The sequence below is a fragment of the Salvelinus sp. IW2-2015 genome, linkage group LG18, assembly GCF_002910315.2.
Source record: "Salvelinus sp. IW2-2015 linkage group LG18, ASM291031v2, whole genome shotgun sequence".
NCBI classification, from domain to species: Eukaryota; Metazoa; Chordata; class Actinopteri; order Salmoniformes; family Salmonidae; genus Salvelinus; species Salvelinus sp. IW2-2015.
In genome coordinates, this window is record NC_036858.1 from 33,248,210 (window position 1) to 33,272,561 (window position 24,352).

At 41.6% G+C, this 24,352-nt stretch overlaps 1 protein-coding gene across 3 annotated transcripts in view; it reads right to left on the reverse strand.

Annotated features, from left to right (window-relative positions):
- The window catches only part of LOC111978143 (ubiquitin carboxyl-terminal hydrolase 54-like), a 110,539-nt gene that overhangs the window by 66,399 nt on the left and 19,788 nt on the right, over window positions 1-24,352 (reverse strand). For 2 of the 3 annotated variants that reach the window (XM_024008024.2, XM_024008023.2), the window contains exon 1: window positions 8,425-8,606. The exons of the other annotated variant lie outside the window; for it this stretch is intronic. The gene's annotated coding sequence lies outside the window, so the exon portion shown is untranslated. Of the gene's footprint in view, window positions 1-8,424; window positions 8,607-24,352 lie in introns of those variants that run through there. 3 annotated transcript variants of the gene reach the window in all.

Below are 24,352 nucleotides of genomic sequence, written 5' to 3' on the forward strand. Positions count from 1 at the left end.
AACAAGAGCCCTGCTGGTGAGAATCAAACTACCATTAAACCAAGAGCCAAGGCTCTGGAAGATTCTGACTTTGACTACTGAGAATCAGTCAAAAGGACATGAATGAACAGTTCGAGGGGACTCAATGTGGGATAGTATGCCAATGAAACGTTGGTTGCACAATGAAGAAAAGGGTCACTAGAAGTAGAGAAAAGCTATTCCAGCAGCCTAACCTGAATAACTGGCCTCTGACCTGCCAAATGATAAAACATCTGTCCCCGGCTCACATTGCCGGTAAATCTGGGCTGTTTGGTCATTTAATCTGCCCTCATAAATGTTTTAATGTGGAATTACTGTATTTATGTAATCAGCCACAGTCAGTGCTTAATTTGTGCCGGAACAAAAAGTGAGGGCGAGAATGGGGTGACCTGGGGAGTTCTGAGGTATTGTAACGCATGAATAATAAAAAGCTTTCTAATAAAACATATCACATTTGCGTAGTGGCATAGAGCAGTATGTAGAGGCACTTATAGAGGTTGCACACATGGGGGAAAAATGTGTAGCCTAAGGTCAGGGAAAATGTTGGCCTTTTATAAACGCATGTCATGCAATTCTAACGTCATTTGAAATGACTGGAGACTTTGGCAGAACCTTTATCAATACCGCACAAATGATGGAAATGGCAGGCGTCTTTGACACTGATAAACTGAGAATCTGAGATCAATAAAAACTTGTCTTGAATCTATCGATAGCCTAGGCCTAAGTGTGTGGAGACATATTGTAGGCTACAATATGAGGAGGAAATTATAGTCCTAAAAATGTTTTCCAGTGTCACTGACTCACCCAATCACTCGCTGGTGATGGCCGAGGCGCACGTACCAAAAGCCTCTCTCTCTCTCTTTTGTAAAACAATATAAGGAAGTTGATCAAATATTTTGGTAGTCTACAGCATAGAGTCTTCTCTTTTCACCATGAGCCATTTGCTTTCCAACCTGCGTTTTCCCTCGATTGTATTTGAAATATTGCGAAAAGCCTATTTTCTCTGTGCTGTTTTTTCACTGACATATTTGCCGCACGTTCCCGACTGTAGGTTATTCCTTGTTATTAGGCTTCAATCCACAGCTATTGGGCCTCTGTCGCTAAATTATAGGCATTCTCATGGTGTAGTAGGCTATTCAGAATTATTTAATTTATTTTCTGAACAGACAGCAGTAATTCTATAACTTTGGCTAATGCATTTCAATTAATCACCCTTCGTGTGGCTATGATTCTATAAAGAAATAAATGATGAAGTGCAACGCTGGAGAGATGAGAGTTGCAGGCTCATGTCTATCAGAGTAGAGAGATCATAGAAAGTGAATCTCATTCTAATTATGTAAGAGATGTTGTCATGCTTCTCACACAGCCACCGCCACCCGTTGGTCTCAAACATTGGTTAAAATGTTGCGCAAACCATAAACTCGGCCGGCCCAACCCAAATCAACTCTTAGAATATTAGGCCCGGGCAGGATATTTACCTAAGAGGCAACTCGAATGAACGTTGATTGCTTTTATTGGAATTTTTACATTGCAAAAAGTGACTATTATTTTCATGCCATGAGAGGTACCTGATCCGGCCAAATAGGTTACGGAACAAAACAGTCCAAAACGGAGAGGTGCAGGATCCGTCTCAAATTAAGCATTGGCCACAGACCCATTTCAAATTACCTGGCCTGGAAGATAGTTCTAACATGGGAGGAGAGATGGAGAAAGAGACATGCAAAATGTATCTTGAAATAACCTTTCATAATTAATGGGTCTAGTTTATTGTTACTGTGAATTTAGCGCAAGTAAATCAACTAAATTTGGCCAAAAATCCTCTACCTCAATGAGAGAGAGAGTGCTTGGGTCTTAATGCGTATTACACAAGGACCATTAACGACTCTAAAATCTTAAAGGGGAATTTCACCCTGGCTCTGCCACGGCATATAGTCATTACTATATTAACTACATTGAGTTTTTATCATAAACATCACAATTGTCCAAACCACAAGCTACAACTCGCACATTTTAGTTCCACTGGTAGAGTCGTAAAGTTTAGACTACTGGTGTATTCGTGTGCTCATAGTGAACCACAAAGTCCGGCATTCATAGAGGAAGCTGATACCGCCCACTAGGCAAAAGGGGCGTGCCCACAAATGTGAATAATATCGTTGTTTACTTTCGAACGACCAACAAGGTATTCTAAGAACTTCTCTATGCAAGTTATTTCTTTGAACGTTTGTTTTTCATTATGCCTGTGTGGTGTTCTGTGCCTGGCTGTGCTAATTACAAACAAGAGCAAAAATGTGTTACCTTTCACTGTTCTACCTACCAGAGATTCCCCCCGATTCTGCTTGTGGCTTGCAGCTATCAAGAATGATGCGGTGACCAAAGATTATCAGAGGGATTTTCAGGCTGAATTGATGGGGAATCCATTTTACAACAGCTGAGAAGTGGTAGCTACCTTCAGCAGAGTAAACTTGTCAAGCTGAAGGCCCTGGGTCTCAACCCCGCCCTGTGCAACTGGGTCCTGGACCTTCTTACGTGCCACCCCCAGGTGGTGAAGGTAGGAAATAACATCTCCACTTCGCTGACCCTCAACACTGGGGCCCCACAAGGGTACGTGCTCAGCCCTCTCCTGTACTCCCTGTTCACCCACGACTGCATGGCCATGCCTGCCAACAACTCAATCATCAAGTTTGCAGACGACACAACAGTAGTGGGCTTGATCACCAACAACGACGAGATGGCCTACAGGTGAGGGCACTCGGAGTGTGGTGTCAGGAAAACAACCTCTCACTCAACGTCAACAAAACAAAAGGGATGATCGTGGACTTCAGGAAACATCAGAGGGAGCACCCCCCTATCCACATCGAAGGGCCAGCAGTGGAGAAGGTGGAAAGTTTTAAATTCCTGGACGTACACATTACAGACAAACTGAAATGGTCCACCCACACAGACAGTGTGGTGAAGAAGGCGCAACAGCACCTCTTCAACCTCAGGAGGCTGAAGAAATTTGACTTTTCACCCAAAACCCTGACAAACTTTTACAGATGCACAATCGAGAGCATCCTTTCGGGCTGTATCACAGCCTGGTACGGCAACTGCACCGCCCTCAACCGCAAGGCTCTCCAGAGGGTGGTGCGGTCTGCACAACGCATCATGACACCTACAGCACCCGATGTCACAGGAAGGCCAAAAAGATCATCAAGGACAACAACTACCTGAGCCACTGCCTGTTCACACTTCCTGCCTATCATCCAGAAGGCGAGGTCAGTACAGGTGCATCAAAGCTGAGACCGAGAGATTGAAAAACAGCTATCTCAAGGCCATCAGACTGTTATATAGCAATCACTAACTCCAAGAGGCCGCTGCCTACATTGAGACCCAATCGCTGGCCACTTTAATAAACGGATCACTAGTCACTTAAAACAATGCCACTTTAAATAATGCCACTTTAATAATGTTTACATATCTTACATTACTCATATCACATGTATACACTGTATTTTATACCATCTAGTGTACCTTGCCTATGCCGCTCGGCCATCGCTCATCCATATACTTATATGTACATATTCTCATGCACCTGTTTAGATGTGTGTGTATTAGGTAGTTGTTGGGGAATTGTTAGATTACTTGTTAGATATTACTGCACTGTTGGAACTAGAAGCACAAGCATTAGTACACTCGCATTACCATCTGCTAACTATGTGTATGTAACCAATCAAATTGTATTTGATTTTGAAGACATGCCTACAAAATTCCCCTGCAAAGGGCTACTATTGACAAGAACGATTTGTTAAAGTCAATCAGCTGGGGGAGATTTACAGACAGTACTTTGAGATGAGGAAGGGGGTTTTGGTTGTGCAGGGTACTGCTTAGACAGAAAATGTATTGTTGTGTATGAGAGCGATTGAGGTGCCATTTCTCCTCAATCTCCCATACACAACACTTCATACTGTGTAAGAACTGCCTTCCTACTTTTCACACCTTCTTTAGCCCCCCAGCCCATTCACTTTGTTGGCTGAATTTTCCTCTCAAAAGCAACTCCCAATGTCCCCTTATTGTCCCTAAACAATACACTAGCCAGGTTGATACAGTACCTTTACCAATGTGTTACCCTTACCAGCGTTTTGCCCTACGTTGCTCCAAAATCTTCTGCAAGAGGACCAAACAGTTGGTGGTTAAGAAGCCCTAAACCATTTTCAGCAGTCTTATCCAGTTGGCCGTACACCGCAGACAGGACAAGCCCATCGACATAAGCACAAACAGTCTCAGCTTCCCCAGCCCACCATGCCGAACATAACTGCTAGTGTACCGAAGTTGGATAATGGACTATGGCTGCATTTACACAGGCAGCCCAATTCTGACCAGTTCTGAAAAAGATCTGATGTGATTAAGATCAATTACTAGAAAAAATATCAGAATTGGGCTGCCTGTGTAAACGCAGCCAGTGTGGCTCAGCATAAGACAATGTCGAACAAACAGGAGGCTGCTGAGGGGAGGATGGCTCATAATAATGACCGGCGTGAATGGAATGGCATCAAACACATAGAAATCGTGTGTTTGATGCCATTCCACTATTTCCGCTCCAGCCATTACCACGAGCACGTCCTCCCCAATTAAGGTGCCACCAACCTCCTGTGGTAGAACAGTGGTCTCCAACCCTGTTCCTGGAGAACTACTCTCCTGTAGGTTTTTCGCTTCAACCTCAGTTGTAACTAACTTGGTTCAGCTGATCAAACAGCTAATTATTAGAATCAGGTGTGCTAGATTTAGGTTGGAGTGAAGACCTACAGAACGGTAGCTCTGCATGAACAGGGTTGGAGAGTCCAGATTTTAAACCACCATAAAATAAATATGGGTATTTTCTATCAATCTTTGAAATTTGTCTGCCCTGATGGATTTACAGAAGATATTTATATAAGCTGTATAGGGCTCTGTAGCATCAAACAGATGCTAGACATTCAGATATCCAAAGAATGTTTGTTTATTTGTCAAATTCTAAAATACAGGGGAGTATTCACTCGTTATGCTAACTCAAGAAAACTAGGTATTACAACAAGAATGTTATAACTGTAAACGTAACATACAAAAAAAAGACGTCCAATGTCTCTATCGAAGAAGGACAACCATATCTATGCCCCAAAAACGTATAGTGCGATCAGTATAACTTAGAGCCTTTGCAAAATGCAACGAAGCAGGACTACATACATTTTTAGATCTCACCCCCCCATCAATACACTGGAAGCCATCATAGAGTGTATCATTCAATGCGCAAAGCCCTGACCTGCCTTCCTCCTGGGCAATTATGTGTGAAACACATTTCACTGTCCTAGAAATGCCTCAGACTATGAAAACAAGCCCAGATTCCCCCAGAGGGAAATTCCCCCTTTTATGGCTGACTCCTGATTCTCTCAGTCATTCGCACACACTTGTGATTTAGGATTGAGATGACTTGCTAGATGAGTCAGGTGGGGAGACGCTGGAGAAATTATAAGCATGCTGTGGGGTGATGTGAGGACACACAACACAAGTGTGCAGTGTGCACATCGAAACACACACCCAATCCTGGCTGCCTTTCTGCACACTAGCAGAGCTCTGGCAGACATCAGGGGGTAGGGGTAGCCTGCGAACGTAGGAAAAGGGGTGATTCAGTACATTTCTGCTCCCCAAGAAAACAGATAAAGATGTAGTCCGTTGCCATGGAAACAGGCGGAGTTATTTTTTGTGATGAGGGAGAGGATATGTGGGGCGGATGGTCAAACACACAAGACATGATGACACATGCCATGGGGACACATTGGTCAGTACTCGGTACCAACATCCCTTTCCCTCTGTCCCTTCCAGCCTCTGTCTACCTCTTTATCAATATTTCCAAGAAAATAAATGTGCGAGAGGAGCAGTGGGAAACAGTGAGAGAACACTCAATAGTTTCAAGTGACAGTAAGAGAGAGGTAGGTGACATAGGCCTAGCTATGTAGCAAGAAGAGATGAGATACAAGATATAAGAATGAGAGAGAGAGAGAAAGCAGGGCAGTGATGAGAGGGATGAGCAGAGGGCATGGCAGCAATCCCTCTGGCCAGATCAGTGGAGACGAGTTGGGCTGCAACCAGAGAGAGAGGTTCTGCCTCTCACTCACTCTCTCCAGCAGGCATCCAGCACTCAGCGTCACTTTGTCCTGGCTCCCAGGCCTGCTTATTCATCTTACCATATGATAAAGGGTCACCTGAACCCGGGCCAAGCAGCCATGTGAACTAAACTCTCAGCACAGCAGGGGGTTGGATGGATTGATGGGACAACACAACATTGGATCAACTCAATAAAACAAGAGTGGTATGGTCAACAGAAACACAACAGCCCAAACACAGGGGCTAACACACACTTCCAAGGCAGCCCTACAGCACTTTTTCCATTGGGAGCCACACTTCAAAATGAGCTTATGATGAATGTGTAAATACATTGTTTTTGTAGTTTTTTTAATACCTTTTTATTTGTATATAGGCCTAAGTGATGGATTCACAGTTGTAATTCTTTTACCTTTGCTTTGCTACACTAAACAATTTCTGAAACCGCATAGGGCATATAAATGCAGTGGAGGATAACATACATTAAGTTGAAAATTGGCGTCTTCGAAAAAGCTAGCCCCTGCTTTTTCGCCTGGATTAACAATCACAACATGAGAAATACCAAAAAAATTGTCATTGCTTGCATCATAATAAGCAACAAATACTTTGTGTCGAAGTAATCTTCCCGCTGTGACCAATAGGATGGCTATTAGCCTGCACAGTGCAATAAAAGGTTCCAATAAACCACCAATAACACTAATCCTTGGGAAATCCCATATGAACCATGTCAGTCATAAAATGGTAGGCCTATATTATGTCCTTCAAATGATCAGCATTATATAAAATGAGGGTGAAAACTGGGTGAGGAGTAGTATAGTTGAGATGGAGAGATGCCGTGATGTTGGCACCCTGAACTCTAACTGCTTTGGCCATGAAAAGGCCAAAACCCACAGACACGTCTTGCCTCAGGGACAAATTCTTAATTCTTGAGCAATATAGCAGAAATTCCACCCAGCCTTTCAGACGACCCGGTGATGTCATCATATGGGTCAACCAAATACCTTCTATCATCCTGAGACAATAATCCAGACACTTGACGAAACAGTTGCACTGACAGATTATAAAGTTGATTGAAGTTGAGTTGAACGGGTTTAAAGTTTATGAAAGCTTATGGGGGGAAAAAGTCAGACTAGAGTTCATCAAAGGGAACACTGTACACACCATGACTATGTAATTACATCACTATTCTACTCTGACACACAGACCATCACCCCACTACAACGGAGGGGTGGGCCAGAGTGCAGCGAGTCCTGTCATGGGCACCAAAGCCTGTTAATCCACACATTTAGGTCTGGCGTGATGAAGAACGATCGTGTGATGGTGAAATCAGTTCATGTAACTGATGTTGAGGTGACATCTTTTAGAACATCTCACCCACTGATAGTGACCTTCAATCTGTATCTATGAACAGTATTTGTAAAAAGATGACTGGTCAACATGTATAGCAATAGCCTAATAAAATAAGAACCATGATTCACGATCACACTGATATCTACAAGATCCTAATACTCGCATTATTATCACACTATTTTGAATTAACTTCACAAACATTTCTGTCAAATGTTACGTGAGTACACGGTACAATGCAGCATCCAGTGGAGTCGGTATAATATCAAATAAAAGGAATGAAAATAAATGTTGTCCTCATTTCGATCACTAAATATAATTGACGTAAAGAGCAGGTGCATGAAAACATGAGAGGATGACGAACTCAATTCAGTCACGTCTGCTATTCTGTTATTTCGAAGGTAAACATTTACATTACCAGTATAATAACTGTGTAATAGGCAAATCAAGTGTAGCCTACCAGAAGTCTCCACTCATTCAGAGCGAATAACTTACTTCAACGTTATCTTGTTGTGAATCGCCCCGACATATTGAAACATTTCGCGATGTGCACATGGATGGATTCATGAACGGATACATGTAATAGTTCTGCGAAACATTCCTCGCGAGTGGTTTAAAGCGGCTTGACTGTCAACTCATCTCTCAGAGAACAATGAACAGACTCCGAGCAATGCAGAATCCCGGGCCTCACTTCCAAAGCTCTATTAGCCTACCGTTATTCACAGACAATGCAAGGGCTAAAACTTATATTCAGTGTTTCCGCTGCCTCTCATTGGAGCTCCACCGACAAAACCGGAGATAATTATTCCCAGAAACTTCAAAGACTGTAACGTTGTATGAAAGTAAAGGTAATGTGTAATAACAACTTGCCCAAATGTATTAAAATTCCTTTTGAAAACAACAAATCAAACACAGTCCTCTAAAATAGTAGCACGAACAATTTACCTTTTCATTCAAAGGGAACATTTATCCGGATACGGTATTTCCCAAGTTAGACCCCCATGCTAACCTTAGCTTCAGCTGCAGGATCTTCAACCCTCTAAAATTCCGCATACCAATTTCAGCAGGCATTGAACTAATACTGTGCTCTGACTCTCTGCTGAGTTGGAAGCTGTGCGGGGGGAGGATGGCGCCATTACCTGCAGTCTGAAACAATGACAGGCAGCCCCCCTAAAATCACAGTGGAGGGGGCGAGTCTACACGTTTTTGCATGTTTGATGGCACTCGACCTCGCAGACCGCAGTGCAAGATATGTACTGAACAAACATTACTCAGTTTAGCAGTGTTCTGCTATATGTTGATACTTTGTAGCCTAATAATGAATAAGCGATTTTGATAGTTGGAGGAAGGCGTCACGATACAGTTTGTAGCCTCATCGACCTTGAAATAGACTATTGAAGAATTTTACATGAAAGAATATTAGTAAACCTGAAATAGAGTACCTAAAATAAAAACATTTGAACGTGGTTGATCACTCAAATACTATGAGTTTCACCATACCCATCTGAATTTGTCTGGATAGTGACAATAACCAGCCACAGGCCTAATGTGTATTCAGTGGAGAGTATGGAGGGAACTCTATCGATTTCTTTAATGATTAGAGGCAGCACATGTTCAAATCAATAGATGTCAACCAACTGGCCCCTGATTCATTCCATGAAAAGAGTGACTTTTGCATCCCTTTGATATTGTAAGTATAGAAATTGTGCACCAATACTGAACTTTAAAAGCCAGTTATATTAAAATTAAGTGCCCTTCAATATAGACTACATGTATGGAGAATTCAATAAATCTGTTTTTTTATATGAATAATGACTTGCTATTCAGCATTTTTGACATGTCCCTCTATGCACCCTCTGTGACTTCTAGGACTAGCTCTTCGAAAACTTTGCTTACAAGCATTTCGCTACACCCGCAATAACATCTGCTAAACACGTGTATGTGACCAATACAATTTGATTTGAATATGTTAACCCGCTTAATCCCAAAATGTCACAATCCTTGTAAAGCCCTAGATATTTTGTTGCTTTGACAAAGTCATTTCTGAAGATTATTATTAATTTAACGTGACTAGTGATTCATTTACGTCTGCCCGTTGAAAATGGCAGATTTGGGAACTAATAAGCACCCAAATTTGAACGTAGTTGCTGGAGAGTAGTCAGAGCTCTGTCTCTGTGCTTCACAGCACTGTATGGGTTTTGACTGACAGCCATTCTGAACTTGAGCACTGCGCACGACAACAAGGGGCCCCCATCTCTCCCTCTGAGCGAAATGCTGTAGATTAAGATGACTCAATATATTCTGAAAGATGAGACGTTGAGGATTATAATAAATACCGCTTTGATATCATACAAGCAAGCCAAACACCCGTGAGTCCAAACGTGCACTTCACATTTCCAAATCATAAAATTCATGTAATATACTGTGTCAATGTTTATGATCACTATCTTTGATGTACAGTTACAAGATGAAATGGTATAATACCCTGGGTTGTTTTGAACAGAATGAGCCGGTTTGTTTATTGTGAAGAACATTTGCTGTGGCACACGCACTTGAATGGACTCATGACTCCTTTTTATGTGCAATAGAACAAGCTTTCAAATTATGCCCACCTGACCCAGATTGCGATTTATAATGGACCGTTTTTGTGTGATGGTGGGGACGCAGCGTTGTGTTCCAAACAAAACAATTACAAGTGTGCTTGCTCTAGCTACTCAACAGCACAGCAAGGAGAGCTGAGTCATAAAAGTGCATTGAAATAGCTTAGGAACTGTGCACACTTTGGAGAGGTGTGTGTGGCCACTTGGAGACACCAGTTAGTCCTCTCACTCAAACCCATGTAATTATTTGGTCTTATGTTGCACCTACCCCACATTTTTCAGGAATAGCCTTATCATGTTACTGAAGGTATTTTCAGATTTCGACATCAACAATCCATATAGGCCAATTCCCATGAGTGTAAATGAAACATTGAATACATCTAATAGTCAAATCATAGTGTAAAAGCAGGTGAGCTGGTTCTAGTCTTTTTGGCCATTTTCTGGTGTTTGGTGATAGAAAACTGAGCGGGTCGAGCATATCCATAGATAGACAGGCTACAAATGTTTTAACAATACATTTTTTTAAATGAAGCTTACATTCAATTGCCACTCCCTGTTGCACTCAACAAGCTTCCATACACCCTGTCACAATGTGATTCATAGCTGATTTAAGATTAAATAAGCAACCCTGTTATGATCAATCCTGTTACTTTATTTGGCACTTAATAGCCACTTACTATAGTATTTTTTTTAAATGTAACCTCGAGTGCAGTGTCCTTAGCTAGCTAGCTAGCTATGTTGTGCTAGCTACTGAATATGCTAACGTTAGCTACCTAAACATTTGGCTATGGGCTGGCACTGGCAGTATGGGAATATGGAGAGTAAATTAAATTATTTCTTTGTCATCCTGCTAGGTAGTTATCTAGCTGTGGCCATCTGGTTAATAAAAACAAGGGCTTTCTACAAAATAGCAACATTAGCCCAGCTAGCTTGGAATTTAGACCATAAGCAACACACACAGACATGCATTGCCAAATAATGCTACTGCCACCTTCTGGTTTGGAATATTTTAACAAGGCTGAGTGGCTGAAGATTATTATTGTATTTAACATTTTCTGTGTGTCCCTGATATCACTTTCCACCCTTTTAGTTTGTAGTAATTTAAGAAAACAGCCCCTTCCCACAATGACATCCAGGAAGTGGGTGGGGAAACAATGGTGCAAAGCTAAATAAATATAAACACTCGGGTTTCATCTATTTTCCATGTTTAATGACGCTAGTCTATCTCACTCGGTTTCATCTATTTTCCATGTTTAATGATGCTAGTCTAGCTCACTCATACATTTCCACCATTTTAGGCACAATTATAGAGAACATTAATATATTTTAAAAAATGTAAATCCTCTTCAAGTGTTTACCATTATACTAGCTTAATCTCAATCACCCACAGCAAATTTTGGCTCCAAATTTTGACCCTGTTAGCTCCCAACCTGTTAGGATTATGCAACGACTGTATGGGATTATGAACCTAACAGGGATTTAAGTGCCTGAGTTTGACCAATATGTTTTTCTGAAAGTCACACCTGTCCTTTTTCTGATCGAAAATAAATAAATAAATAAATAAATAAATGTCTCCCCAAAAGTTACGAGGTCCCAAAAGGCACCGGATAATAGGAATGACCCCCTAGGCGTCTATGCACCACATAGCCCTCCTCCACCCATAGATGATTAACAGGGCTATGTTACAGCTTAAGCTGGAGTGCTGCCAGACAGGGAACTCTGAAAAAAAGGTGGCTGTGCCATACGAGTACTCTACACTCTTAGAAACAAGGGTAAGGTTAGGATACAGTATTGTTCCCTGGGGTACAAAAATATAAAAATATACATAATGTACCTTCAGAGGTACACATAATGATCTCACATGGTGTTGTTCAGTACCTTTTAGGGTACATGTGCAGATAAAGAGTATAATTGTAAAAAAAATCTAAATATTTTGAATACAAAAAGGTACAATAATCATACTCTCACTCTCAAAAAAAGAGGTACGGTGTGAAGGTACATTTCTGTTTTTCTGTGTATAAACTTATTTTTTGCAACCTTAAAGCAATTAACGGCTTTGTCTCTGGGGTGGTACCCTAAAAAGGCACATATGTACCATAATCATTATCATTATCATATTTCCCAGTATTCTCTACTGGAGGTTGTGTTTTAAGAATTGTTTTTAATATCTGTATGTACATTGATTGATTGATTGATTAATTCAACAACCATGTCTGTCACTAACAAATACGGTAGGGCTGGTAACTACAATTCACTCGAAAAGGCAAAGCACACTGGGAAATTATATTGGGGGCATGGTTTAGTGGGGGTGTGGCTATCAGTTCGTTATTTTTGGCCACCCGTGAGTAGAAGTGCTGTACCAATTGATGTGGCCATGGTAGAAGTACATTTTTGTCACTTACTAGAAACATATGGCTTTGTCAGTGTGGTGATTCCCTATAAAGACAAATTGTACCCTTTCTAAAAGCATGCTTTTTTATCTTAAAAAAAGGTACTATCTGAAGTAGGAACTGGGGTGCAATTATGTACCTATAACTGAAAGGTATAAAGGATGACCTTACTGGATACCACCCCAGTGACAAGCGGTTGTACCTCTTTAAGAACAAATCTAAACCTTTATTTCTGAGCGTGTACCTTTCTCGATATAAATAGTATGAAGTGGTGCTCATTAGAAATGAATTAACACTGCAGTTTCTCTGTTCTGGATTAAAGCTATCACAGTGCCTGTGTGTCACTGATGCGATAACACAGTCACATTGCTCAATCGGAGTTAAAGAAGGACCGCAAAGTGGTTGTTTTTAAAGGTGGCAAATGTCCAACCGAGAAAGAGACCATAACAAGATGTTGACCTTTGAGAGGAGTCAGTGATGAAAGCGTGAGTTGATTCACAACAAAACAATTTTCACACGAAACTGTGCATGACTAAAAAGGTGGAGGATGATTTTCTGTAAATTCCACAGAGGAAGGAAGGGAGGAGAGAGACCGGCCAACATTAAACTTTAAATTGCCGGATTAATAGTTGTGGGAACCCTCAGGGTGTGAGGCTTTACTTGAAACATTTTAATAAAGGGATAAAAGTTCCACTGCACTGCAATTGAAACAGAAATCGCAAGGGACATTTGCAAAACTTCACAAAGAGACTTGAAAAGCTCTAATATTCAATGCTTTACACTTACAGAGACTTAGCTGACTGACGCTATGGATATACAACTTATAGGTTCCTCCATGCAGCGTCACGATCGGACTGTGTGTCCTTGACCTTATTTTGTACTGCCTATGCACACAAGACTCTACACTGACTCACACAAACCCACACCATTCGTTTTTTATACAGTTGAACTCAGAAGTTTACATACACTTAGGTTGGAATCATTAAAACTCGTTTTTCAACCACTCCACAAATTTCTTGTTAAAAAACTATAGTTTTGGCAAGTCTTTTAGGACATCTACTTTGTGCATGACACAAGTAGTTTTTCCAACAATTGTTTACAGACAGATAATTTTACTTATAATTTACTGTATCATAATTCCAGCGGGTCAGAAGTTTACATACACTAAGTTGACTGTGCCTTTAAACAGCTTGGAAAATTCCAGAAAATTATGTTATAGCATAAAAAGCTTCTGATAGGCTAAATGACATAATTTGAGTCAATTGGAAGTGTACCCACAGGCACTGTATTTCAAGGCCTACCTTCAAAACTCAGTGCCTCTTTGCTTGACATCATGGGAAAATCAAAAGAAATCAGCCAAAATTGTAGACCTCCACAAGTCTGGTTCATCCTTGGGAGCAATTTCCAAACGCCTGAAGGTACCGCGTTCATCTGTACAAACAATAGTACGCAAGTATAAACACCATGGGACCACGCAGCCTTCATACCACTCAGGGAGGAGACGCGTTCTGTCTCCTAGAGACGAACGTACTTTGGTGCGAAAAGTGCAAATCAATCCCAGAACAACAGCAAAGGACCTTGTGAAGATGCTGGACGAAACAGGTACAAAAGTATCTAAATTCACAGTAAAACGAGTCCTATATTGACATAACCTGAAAGGCCGTTCAGCAAGGAAGAAGCCACTGTTCCAAAACCACCATAAAAAAGACAGACTACGGTTTTCAACTGCACATGGGGACAAAGATCGTACTTTTTGGAGAAATGTCATCTGGTGTGCTGAAACAAAAATATAACTGTTTGGTCATAATGACCATCGTTATGTTTGGAGGAAAAAGGGGGAGGCTTGCAAGCCGAAGAACACCATTCCAACCGTGAAGGACAGGGGTGGCAGCATCATGTTGTGGGGGTGCATTGCTGCAGGAGGGACTGGTGCACTTCACAAAATAGATGACATCATGAGGATGGAAAATTATGTGGATATATTGAAGCAATATCTCAAGACATCAGTCAGGAAGTTAAAGCTTGGTCGCAAATGGGTCTTCCAAATGGACAATGACCCCAAGCATACTTCCAAAGTTGTGGCAAAATGGCTTAAGGACAACAAAGTCAAGGGTATTGGAGTGGCATAACAAAGCCCGCCTTCAATCCTATAGACAATTGTGAGCAGAACTGAAAAAGCATGTGCGAGCAAGGAGGCTACATACCTGACCCAGTTACACCAGCTCTGTCAGGAGGAATGGGCCAAAATTCACCAAACTTATTGTGGAAGCTTGTGGAAGGCTACCCAAAACGTTTGACCCAAGTTAACAATTTAAAGGCAATGCTACCAATACTAATTGAGTGTATGTAAACTTCTGACTCACTGGGAATGTGATGAAAGAAATACAAGCTGAAATAAATGATTCTATCTACTATTATTCTGACATTTCACATTCTTAAATAAAGTGGTGATCCTTAACTGACCTAAGCCAGGGACTTTTTACTGGATTAAATGTCAGGAATTGTGAAAAACTGAGTTTAAATGTATATGGCTTAGGTGTATGTAAATTCCGACTTCAACTGTATGTACATCACCGTTGATTGGGAAACTGTTCCATTATGAGAACTGTCTAACAAATTGCTTATGCTCCCGTAATTGGATTACAACAGCAGTGTACTCCCACTGGTGAGATTTGGAAGCCAAGACCATACACACGCCTGAGCACACACCACACACACACACACACACACACACACACACACACACACACACACACACACACACACACACACACACACACACACACACACACACACACACACACACACACACACACACAAAGTGCAGACTAAGTGACCTATATAAATTAACACAAATATACATTGGCACCAGTGGAGGCTGGTGGGAGGACGGGCTCATTGTAAAGGGTGGAATGGAATGAATGGAACGGTATCAAACACATCAAACATATAAACCACGTTTGAATCCATTCCATTGATTCCATTCAAGCCATTACAATGAGCCTGTCCTCCTATAGCTCCTCCCACCAGCCTCCACTGATGTACATATCTACCTCAATTACCTCGTACCCCTGTACTGGTACTCCCTGTATATAGCTTCTTGTATATTTTATTCCTATTGTGTTATTTATTTGTTTTTCTGTTTTTTTACTCTGCATCATTAGGAAAGGGCTTGTAAGTAAGCATTTCACTGTAAAGTCTACACCTATTGTATTCGGCGCATGTGACAAACACAATTTGATTTGATTTTGATTGGTTAAAGGCAGTAATCTTGTTAAATCACAAATACTACACTCTCCTTGCTACAATTCCCTAGCACCAGAGTATAGAAAGCGTTATATGTGGTGTGAAAAGGAGGCCAAAATATTTCTAACTCTATTGAGAAACTACATGGAGTTAATGCTAGGAAGTCTGTGTTCGCACTAGGAACATGGTCACTATTCATCAACATAATCTGATCCATGATAAGTCACATTAGGCTTTGTGTGTAACATTTTTCATAGTTCTCTGAGAACAACAATAGTATGGTTGAAAAAGCCACACTTGTGTGAATCAATGTGATCATGAAAAAAAGCCCTTTTCGACTCTGTTCTAAGCTTTCATCACAGACAGAACAATGATACAGATATTTCACAAGATGTATAAATGTGAAGCATCCGCTTGGCGTTGACACTCACTACCAAATATGGAAGTGGGAGAAGATGGAACGAGATGGATTTTGGCCGACACTCTGCACATTTTCTCATCGATGAAACATTTGATCTCAATATAGTTTTCTGTCCCAAAACTACAATCTGTTACGAACAGAGTGGACTAAGTTTTGTAGACTTAGCCCTTTGGCGAAGTTTTAAAAAATTGCCTTGTTTAGAAGGAGTGCAAAGGCAAATTGAGTTATTGAACATGTGCACTCTACAGAGTAGGTGTTCCTTAACGGAAATATGCAAATCTGTGCTAAAACACACTAATAGGATCTTGCTAGCTAGTGCTTGGCTCTGCCCACCTCCTTACTTGTTCTTCCCACTATGACTCATTTGTTCCCGTTTGAAACAACAGGCTGTGGTCTATCTTGGTTTAGTTATAAATTATAAAAATCTTTGCTTTCATCCTTTGTTGGGGGCTTGTACTTTGAGAAGATTGGTCGACTTTTGATCCCTTTCCAGCTCATTTGCAGAGCAACAGGTGCCTGCTCCAACTCTTAATCTGCATCCATCACTAGGATCAAATAAACACATTTGAAGGCTGCAGCACGGCCTCTAATCTGCACACTTATGAAATGAAGCCCAGAGAACATCACACGCACAACCCAGAAAACAATGTGCACCGTGTAAACACTTCTATGTGTCCTGTGAGAACTATTACAGAGAAGAGTCCCCTATTCCAAGAAAAGCATTGGTTACTTCAAATAAAGATTAAAAGGGACTCTGAAAGTTGCAAGCTTTGATTTGGGAATTAGAACACTTTCCAACAACAGGCCATTCATTCAGAAGACAATAGCTGTTATTTGAAAACAAAGCATTATGCCCCGTAACAATGCACCGGCTTCCTCTTCTCCAAAGGCCCCCACTCGGCCCGCTAACAAAGGGGGGTCCACATCCAGACCAATTAATAAGGATTTTGTTTTGCTTTTTCAACTCGGCTTTCAGGAAATTCCCTCAGGACAAATATGTGTTTGTGTGCGTGTGTATGTGTGTGGGAGAGAGGATGGATGTTGGTGGTTTTTATGCTGTACAAGTTTGTTTAAGTTAACTTAGAAAAGCATACTTGAAATGCCCATATGCCGCTATGTAATAACAGAAACACAGAACTTTTTGTGTCATAATAATCCAATATTTGGACATTCAAAATGATTAATAGTAACAACAGTGTGAGGAAACAAAAATTGGGGGATTTTTACTACATAAAATAAGCAAGTTAGTGGATTGTAATTTCACAGTAAAATGTCATAAAAAGACTAACTCATCTCTGACTCATCCTAGTTCTGCTTTTGCAAAATAGATGAGCAGGTTAACTTCTGTCAAGCGTTGCAAACAGAGATATGTGTCATTTGACTCTGTGACAGGACCTATGATACCGTAGACCTACAGTACAGTACCTTATTTTACTGTGTCCACAGACTCCACTTCCTGAATGACATCATGCGACCTAGCTCTTAGTCAGCCACCTTGGCTGAAACACTGTTAACTCCTAGTGTCATATGATGGTATCTAAACACACACCCTGGGTCTGTTCTCAGTCACTCAATACGACCCTGCTCCATAACAATTATAAGCTAAATGACAGACAACAAACCTATTATTTTTATTTTATTTAACTTTTATTTAACTAGGCAAGTCAGTTAAGAACAAATTCTTATTTACAATGACGGCCTAACCCCGGCCAAAACCTAACCCGGACGACGCTGGGCCAATTGTACGCCGCCCTATGGGACTCCTAATCTCAGCCGGTTGTGGTTACAGCCTGGAATCGAACCAGGGTCTGTAGTGACACCTATAGCACTGAGACGCAGTGCCTTAGACCGCTGCGCCACTCAGGAGCCCCAAAGGCCTAACTATTAGGCCTAACTAAAACACTTGCCCTTCTGACAGGTACCTTATCATTCAGAGCAAACACAGAAGATTATAGTGGAGTTTTCCTCGGACTGTTTTGCATAACAGACTTTCTCAGTCATTTGAGTTACACAGACTTAGAGACTCTTTCAAGGTTTCCCATGAGACACTTTTTCAAGGGGAAGTTGCCTAGTGTCCTAGTTTCCTCTCTGTATGTAAATGTGAGGAAAGGATATTACCATATTCATCACAATAATGGGACAATAGACTCAGCAGGCGTCTCTCAACAAAGAGTTTTCAACATGAGATTGGGGAAGAAATTACTTGGCTTCCACGTTTTCATACATTTACTAATATGCAAATAATCAGATCTTGGATGAAGCCCAGTACAGTGAGCTGGGAGCATTGTGTGAATACTGCAGCTGGCCCATGTACTGATCTACTTCAGGTTACTATTTTAAGGGGCATAAAGAACATTAAGTCTGAAAATAATATTTTTGAATAAGGTTGAACACTCTCACATTAGCATTCAGTTACTTATTCAGGAGACAGCTGTAGTCATCCCACCTATACTTATGACTAAAATATGCTTTCCCCAAAAATACGCTATTCATGCCCCACAAGGGATTACTGGAAGAGAAACATACTGTCAGGCTATCCCGGGTGTAAAACAACCCCTTACCTTGACAAATGTGCAGTTTCAAATGAACAGGCAACACTTTTTTTTACTTACTTATATCAACATGCTGCCTGGGAGGCATCTGCACTCTGGTCTCTCTACCAGCTGTGAGCTGTGATAGTGGATCTGCTACAATGTAGGTCTTCCCAGGTGACACTGAAACAAGGACATCATCCCTGTCAGCACACACCTGTTTCCTCAGGAAGCCCCTCCCACCTCCCCTTCCCTCCCTACACTTATTAAAGAGACAGACACTCAGCGGGGCTCCCAGGAAAAAAGAAAACACACTGAACTTGACAGGGCTCGCCATACAACGAGTCTGTTTACATTACCTCTACAAGCGCTGAGATACACAAGGCATTACATAAGGTGAAGAATTCACTCTGTGCTTCAGTATAAAGGGAACTGTGGAAAACAGAAACTTCTAAGACCCAGTTTTAACATTAACATGTATGTTTCAAATCAAATCAAACTTTATTTGTCACACGCACCGAATACAACAAGTGTAGACTTTACCGTGAAATGCTTACTTACAAGCCCTTAACCAAAAGTGCAGTTCAAGAAGTGCTAAGAAAATATTTACCAAGTAGACTAAAATAAAAAGTAATTGTAAAAAGTAACACAATAAGAATAACAATAACAGGGCTATATACAGGGGGCACCGGTACCGAGTCAGTGTGCAGGGGTGCTGTCAAGCCCTGACCTTAGAGAGCTTTTTATGTCTCTATTTTGGGTTTGGTCAGGGTGTGATTTGGGTGGGCATTCTATGTTCTATGTTTTTGTATTTCTTTGTTTTGGCCGGGTATGGTTCTCAATCAGGTACAGCTGTCTATCGTTGTCTCTGATTGGGAACCATACTTAGGTAGCCCTTTTCCCTCCTTTCTGTGTGGGAAGTTGTCTTTGTTTGTGGCACTATAGCCCTTAAGCTTCACGGTCGTTTATGTATTGTTTATTGTTTTGTCGGCGTCATTCTAATAAAAAGGAATATGTACGCTCACCACGCTGCGCTTTGGACCAGTTCTTTCGACGGCCGTGACAGGTGCAGGTTAGTTGAGGTAATTTGTACATGTAGGTGGGGGTGAAGTGACTATGCATAGATAATAAACAGCGAGTAGCAGCAGTGTACAAAAGGGAGGTGAGGTCAATGTAAATTATCCGGTGGTGATTTTATTAATTGTCTTATGGCTTGGGGGTAGAAGCTGTTGCGGAGCCTTTTGGTCCTAGACTTGGCGCTCCATGCGGTAGCAGAGAAAACAGTCTATAACTTGGGTGACTGGAGTCTCTGACAATTTTATGGGCTTTCCTCTGACACGCCTATTGTATATGTCCTGGATGGCAGGAAGCTTGGCCCCAGTAATGTACTGGGCCGTTCGCACTACCCTCTATAACACCTTACGGTCAGATGCCGAGCAGTTGCCATACCAGGGGGTGACGCAACCGGTCAGGATGCTCTCGATGGTGCAGCTGTAGAACCTTTTGAGGATCAGTGGACCCATGCCAAATCTTTTCAGTCTCCTGAGGGGGAAAAGGTTTTGTCGTGCCCTCTTCACGACTGTCTTGGTATGTTCGGACCGTGATAGTTCATTGGTGATGTGGACACCAAGTAACTTGAAACTCTCGACCCGATCCACTATAGCCCTGTCGATGTTAATGGGGGCCTGTTTGGCCCGCCTTTTCCTGTAGTCCATGATCAGCTCCTTTGTCTTGCTCACATTGAGGGAGCGGTTGTTGTCCTGGCACCACACTGCCAGTTCTCTGACCTCCTCCCTATAGGCTGTCTCATTGTTGTCGGTGATCAGGCCTACCACTGTTGTGTCGTCAGCAAACTTAATGATGGTGTTGGAGTCGTGTTTGGCCACGGAGTCATGGGTGAACAGGGAATACAGGAGGGGATTAAGTACACACCCCTGAGGGCCCCAGTGTTAAGGATCAGCGTGGAAGATGTGTTGTTGCCTACTCTCACCACCTGGGGGCGGCCCGTCAAGATGTCCAGGATCCAGTTGCAGAGGAAGGTGTTTAGTCCCAGAGTCCTTAGCTTAATGATGAGCTTCGTGGGCACTATGGTGTTGAACGCTGATCTGTAGTCAGTGAACAGCATTCTCACATAGGTGTTCCTTTTGTCCAGGTGAGAAAGGGCAGTGTGGAGTGCGATTGAGATTGCGTCATCTGAGGATCTGTTGGGGCGGTATGCAAATTGGAGTGGGTCTAGGGTGTCCGGGAGGATGCTGTTGATGTGAGCCATGACCAGCCCTTCAAAGCACTTCATGGCTACCGACGTGAGTGCCACGGGGCGGTAATCATTTAGGCAGGTTACCTTCGCTTCCTTGGGCACAGGGACTATGGTGGTCTGCTTGAAACATGTAGATATTACAGACTCGCTCAGAAAGAGGTTGAAAATGTCAGTGAAGACACTTGACAGTTGGTCCGCGTATGCTTCGAGTACACATCCTGGTAATCCGTCTGGCCCAGCGGCTTTGTGAATGTTGACCTGTTTAAAGGTTTTGTTCACATTGGCTACCGAGAGCGTTATCACACAGTCATCCAGAACAACTGGTGCTCTCGTGCATGCTTCAGTGCTGCTTGCCTCGAAGCGAGCATAAAAGGCATTTAGCTCGTCTGATAGCCTCGCGTCACTGGGTAGCACGCGTCTGGGTTTCCCTTTGTAGTCCATAATAGTTTTTGAGCACTGCCACATTTGGCGAGCGTCAGAGCCGGTGTAGTAGAATACAATATTAATCCTGTATTGACGCTTTGCTTGTTTGATGGTTCGTCTGAGGATAGTGGGATTTCTTATAAGCGTCCGGATTAGTCTCCTGCTCCTTGAAAGCGGCAGCTCTAGCATTTAGCTCGATGCAGATGTTGCCTGTAATCCATGGCTTCTGGTTGGGATATGTACGTAGAGTCACTGTGGGGACGACGTCGTCGATGCATCTTTTCAGTCTCCTGCCTTCTTAGGTGTTTTTCGCTTTTAAATATGCAGCAAGCATTTTGTAATGCTAAATGCTATGAAAAATGTGTCCCCAACTCCCCATAGTCAGCGACACAGACTGAAAGACATAACACTGTATAAGACTTGAATAAATGTGTGATACTGCTGTTTGCTACCGGCCCCATTCAAAAATAGCCATTTGTACAGGCTCAGTCTAAATCATTTTAATATCCATCTCACACATTAGGACTCATTGAGTCAGAGCTTCAAATTTATGGTGAGGACGTAGGCACACACAACAGTTATTGATGATGGGTCTCTGCCATTGATTGAACTTTCTAGCAGTTAAATAATAAGTCTATAAACAGTCAAGGGTCTGTGAGTGGCTAATAAATATCAATATTTCATAGCCTACTTGTTGCTTAGATGCATTGAGTAGCAATAAGTAATTTTAACACTCAATGTTTTGAGTGGACTCCTAATACTGTCACTCAAATACTACAAATAGCAATAATATGATTTCCCATTAGCAGGAGGGAGATCAGACATGTTCTGTAGGCTAAACATCAATGAACCATTTGATCGTTTCAAGCAAAATTCTACTTGATCTAGGTCTAAATCACCAAAAACACTGTCATTTGGATAATAAAAAGGTTTAGAAATTCCTGCGATGGGTCTTTGACTGAACACAAACTTGCTTTACATCTCACATTGTATGACTAAATTCAGAGCTGCTAGAAAGGCCAATGTCATGATTGATTTGTCATGTGAACGTGTGACTCATTATAAAGCTAAATCCGTATCCGGCCCGCACCCTTTTTCCTTTCATTAGCCTACAGTCTCGTAAAAATCTGGGATCTGGACACATAGCGGATGTCACTCATCTGTCACCGGCCAAGTGTTTTCAGAGCAGTGGAAGGTGATGATAATTATGATATAATTCTTAATCTGTTTCATCCTTTAATCCTGCAGTGTAAAACAGGGGGACATCCTGATCCTGTGACTAGGGAATGGTATGGTAAGCTACATCAGCCACTGAGGCACATATTGTAATAACAGTGTAGTAGCAATACAGGGACAGTCTCAAATTAATAGAAAATGAATACAAAAAGTACTGATTCATTTATAGACCGTTTGCTTCAATATTAAGCCCAGCTAGATGTAGGCCAGTGTTATTCTCCCCAGAAACAGCCTGGTTTCCATGCTCCCCACAATGGCAATGCAAAGGGGAAATGGAAACAAGGTCCTAAAATCTTGATAAAGGCATCCAATCAGAGAGCTCCCCTAAACGAAATAGAAGAAAACACAAGCAATGCAAAAGAAGCGATAGAGAGCCTTGAGGAAGAAATAGGATCTCTGGAAAGATAACAAAAATATGCAGTGGAACAATTAGCATAAAAAGACTGTGGGATAAAAGACTAGAGTGCCATGTGTCATATTCTGGCAAGCCTCTTTCTCTCTGCTCATGCTGTTGAAGTTCACTCTGTCTCAGTTGGGAATTTTTGGCAAAAATGATCCAATTCAACGCTTAGTAACAACAGGCAGTAAATAATCTGTCCAGATATGAGAGGCTACTGTTACTGTTGTTGTTTCCCCTTCAGGAGTTTTCGCTGGCACATCTATAGTGCCACTACCCAATTAATCCCAATGAGTCACAGTCTATCCAGGGGGGAAACACAATCTCAGTGTGCTCTGCTGATTATTCCCCGTACAGTATCAATCTGCTCTCTGCCAACAGTGTAATAGGCTAAACCAGCGCAGGTCCTCAAGCACAATAAACTATCAGTGGATTATCATAAAACCCTACGAGGCAATTTCCAAGTTTAGCTGAACACAATCAATTATTAAAATATGCACATTTGAAAAATTAAGGATTATGTGTGATTTTCTTTGAGATTCGACTCATCTCAATGTGTGGCTAACGGGGGAAGTGAAATCAACACAACTTCACTACTGCCATCTAATTAATCTCAAACTATCTTACTTCCCCTACAGTTTTCAGCACTTTCTCTCTTTCTAACTAATGTTTTATTGTGTGAGACACATTTCAAAATGTAGATAAAGCACCCATTGTTTCCTTTTAATCTGTATACAGGGGCCTCAAGACAAATTAAACTGCTGTACATTAACATGCAGTCAGACCCGGCACCATGATAAAGTCACTAAGGAGGCAGTTGAAATCTGCGAGGGAGCAACATTTTTGGTGGTTCTTGCATTGGAATTATATTGAGTTCTGCTTATATAATTCTGCTATATCACAATAAACATAAAGTTCAAATACCGAGACTTCGAGATCATTGAGTGCTTTTGAAATCTGTAGACTATCTCTGCTGCACTGTATCAGCACAATGGACAGCGCCCTACAGCGACGCTGTTTTGGTAATGAATAGAGACTACAAGATAGATAGGGCAATTCACCTATTACAAAATAATGCAAACTAAATGCTGAAAGTAGTAGACTAGTTATTCATGCATGCAAAAAAATTACTGAATAGCAGTTTGGCTTAGAACAGACACATCTGCAAATGCGAATGAATGTGAACAGAACAAAAGTAGTTGGCCTGGTAAATAAAATATAAGATCGATAAAGGCATGATACAATCTATATTTATGCTAGTTACATTAACAGTAAACCAACACCGTAAAGAAAAACGCAAATGGAGATCCAAATATGGCAAAATACACTTTGGTGAACCAAATTCGAACCACGTAATCAATTAAGCAATGCC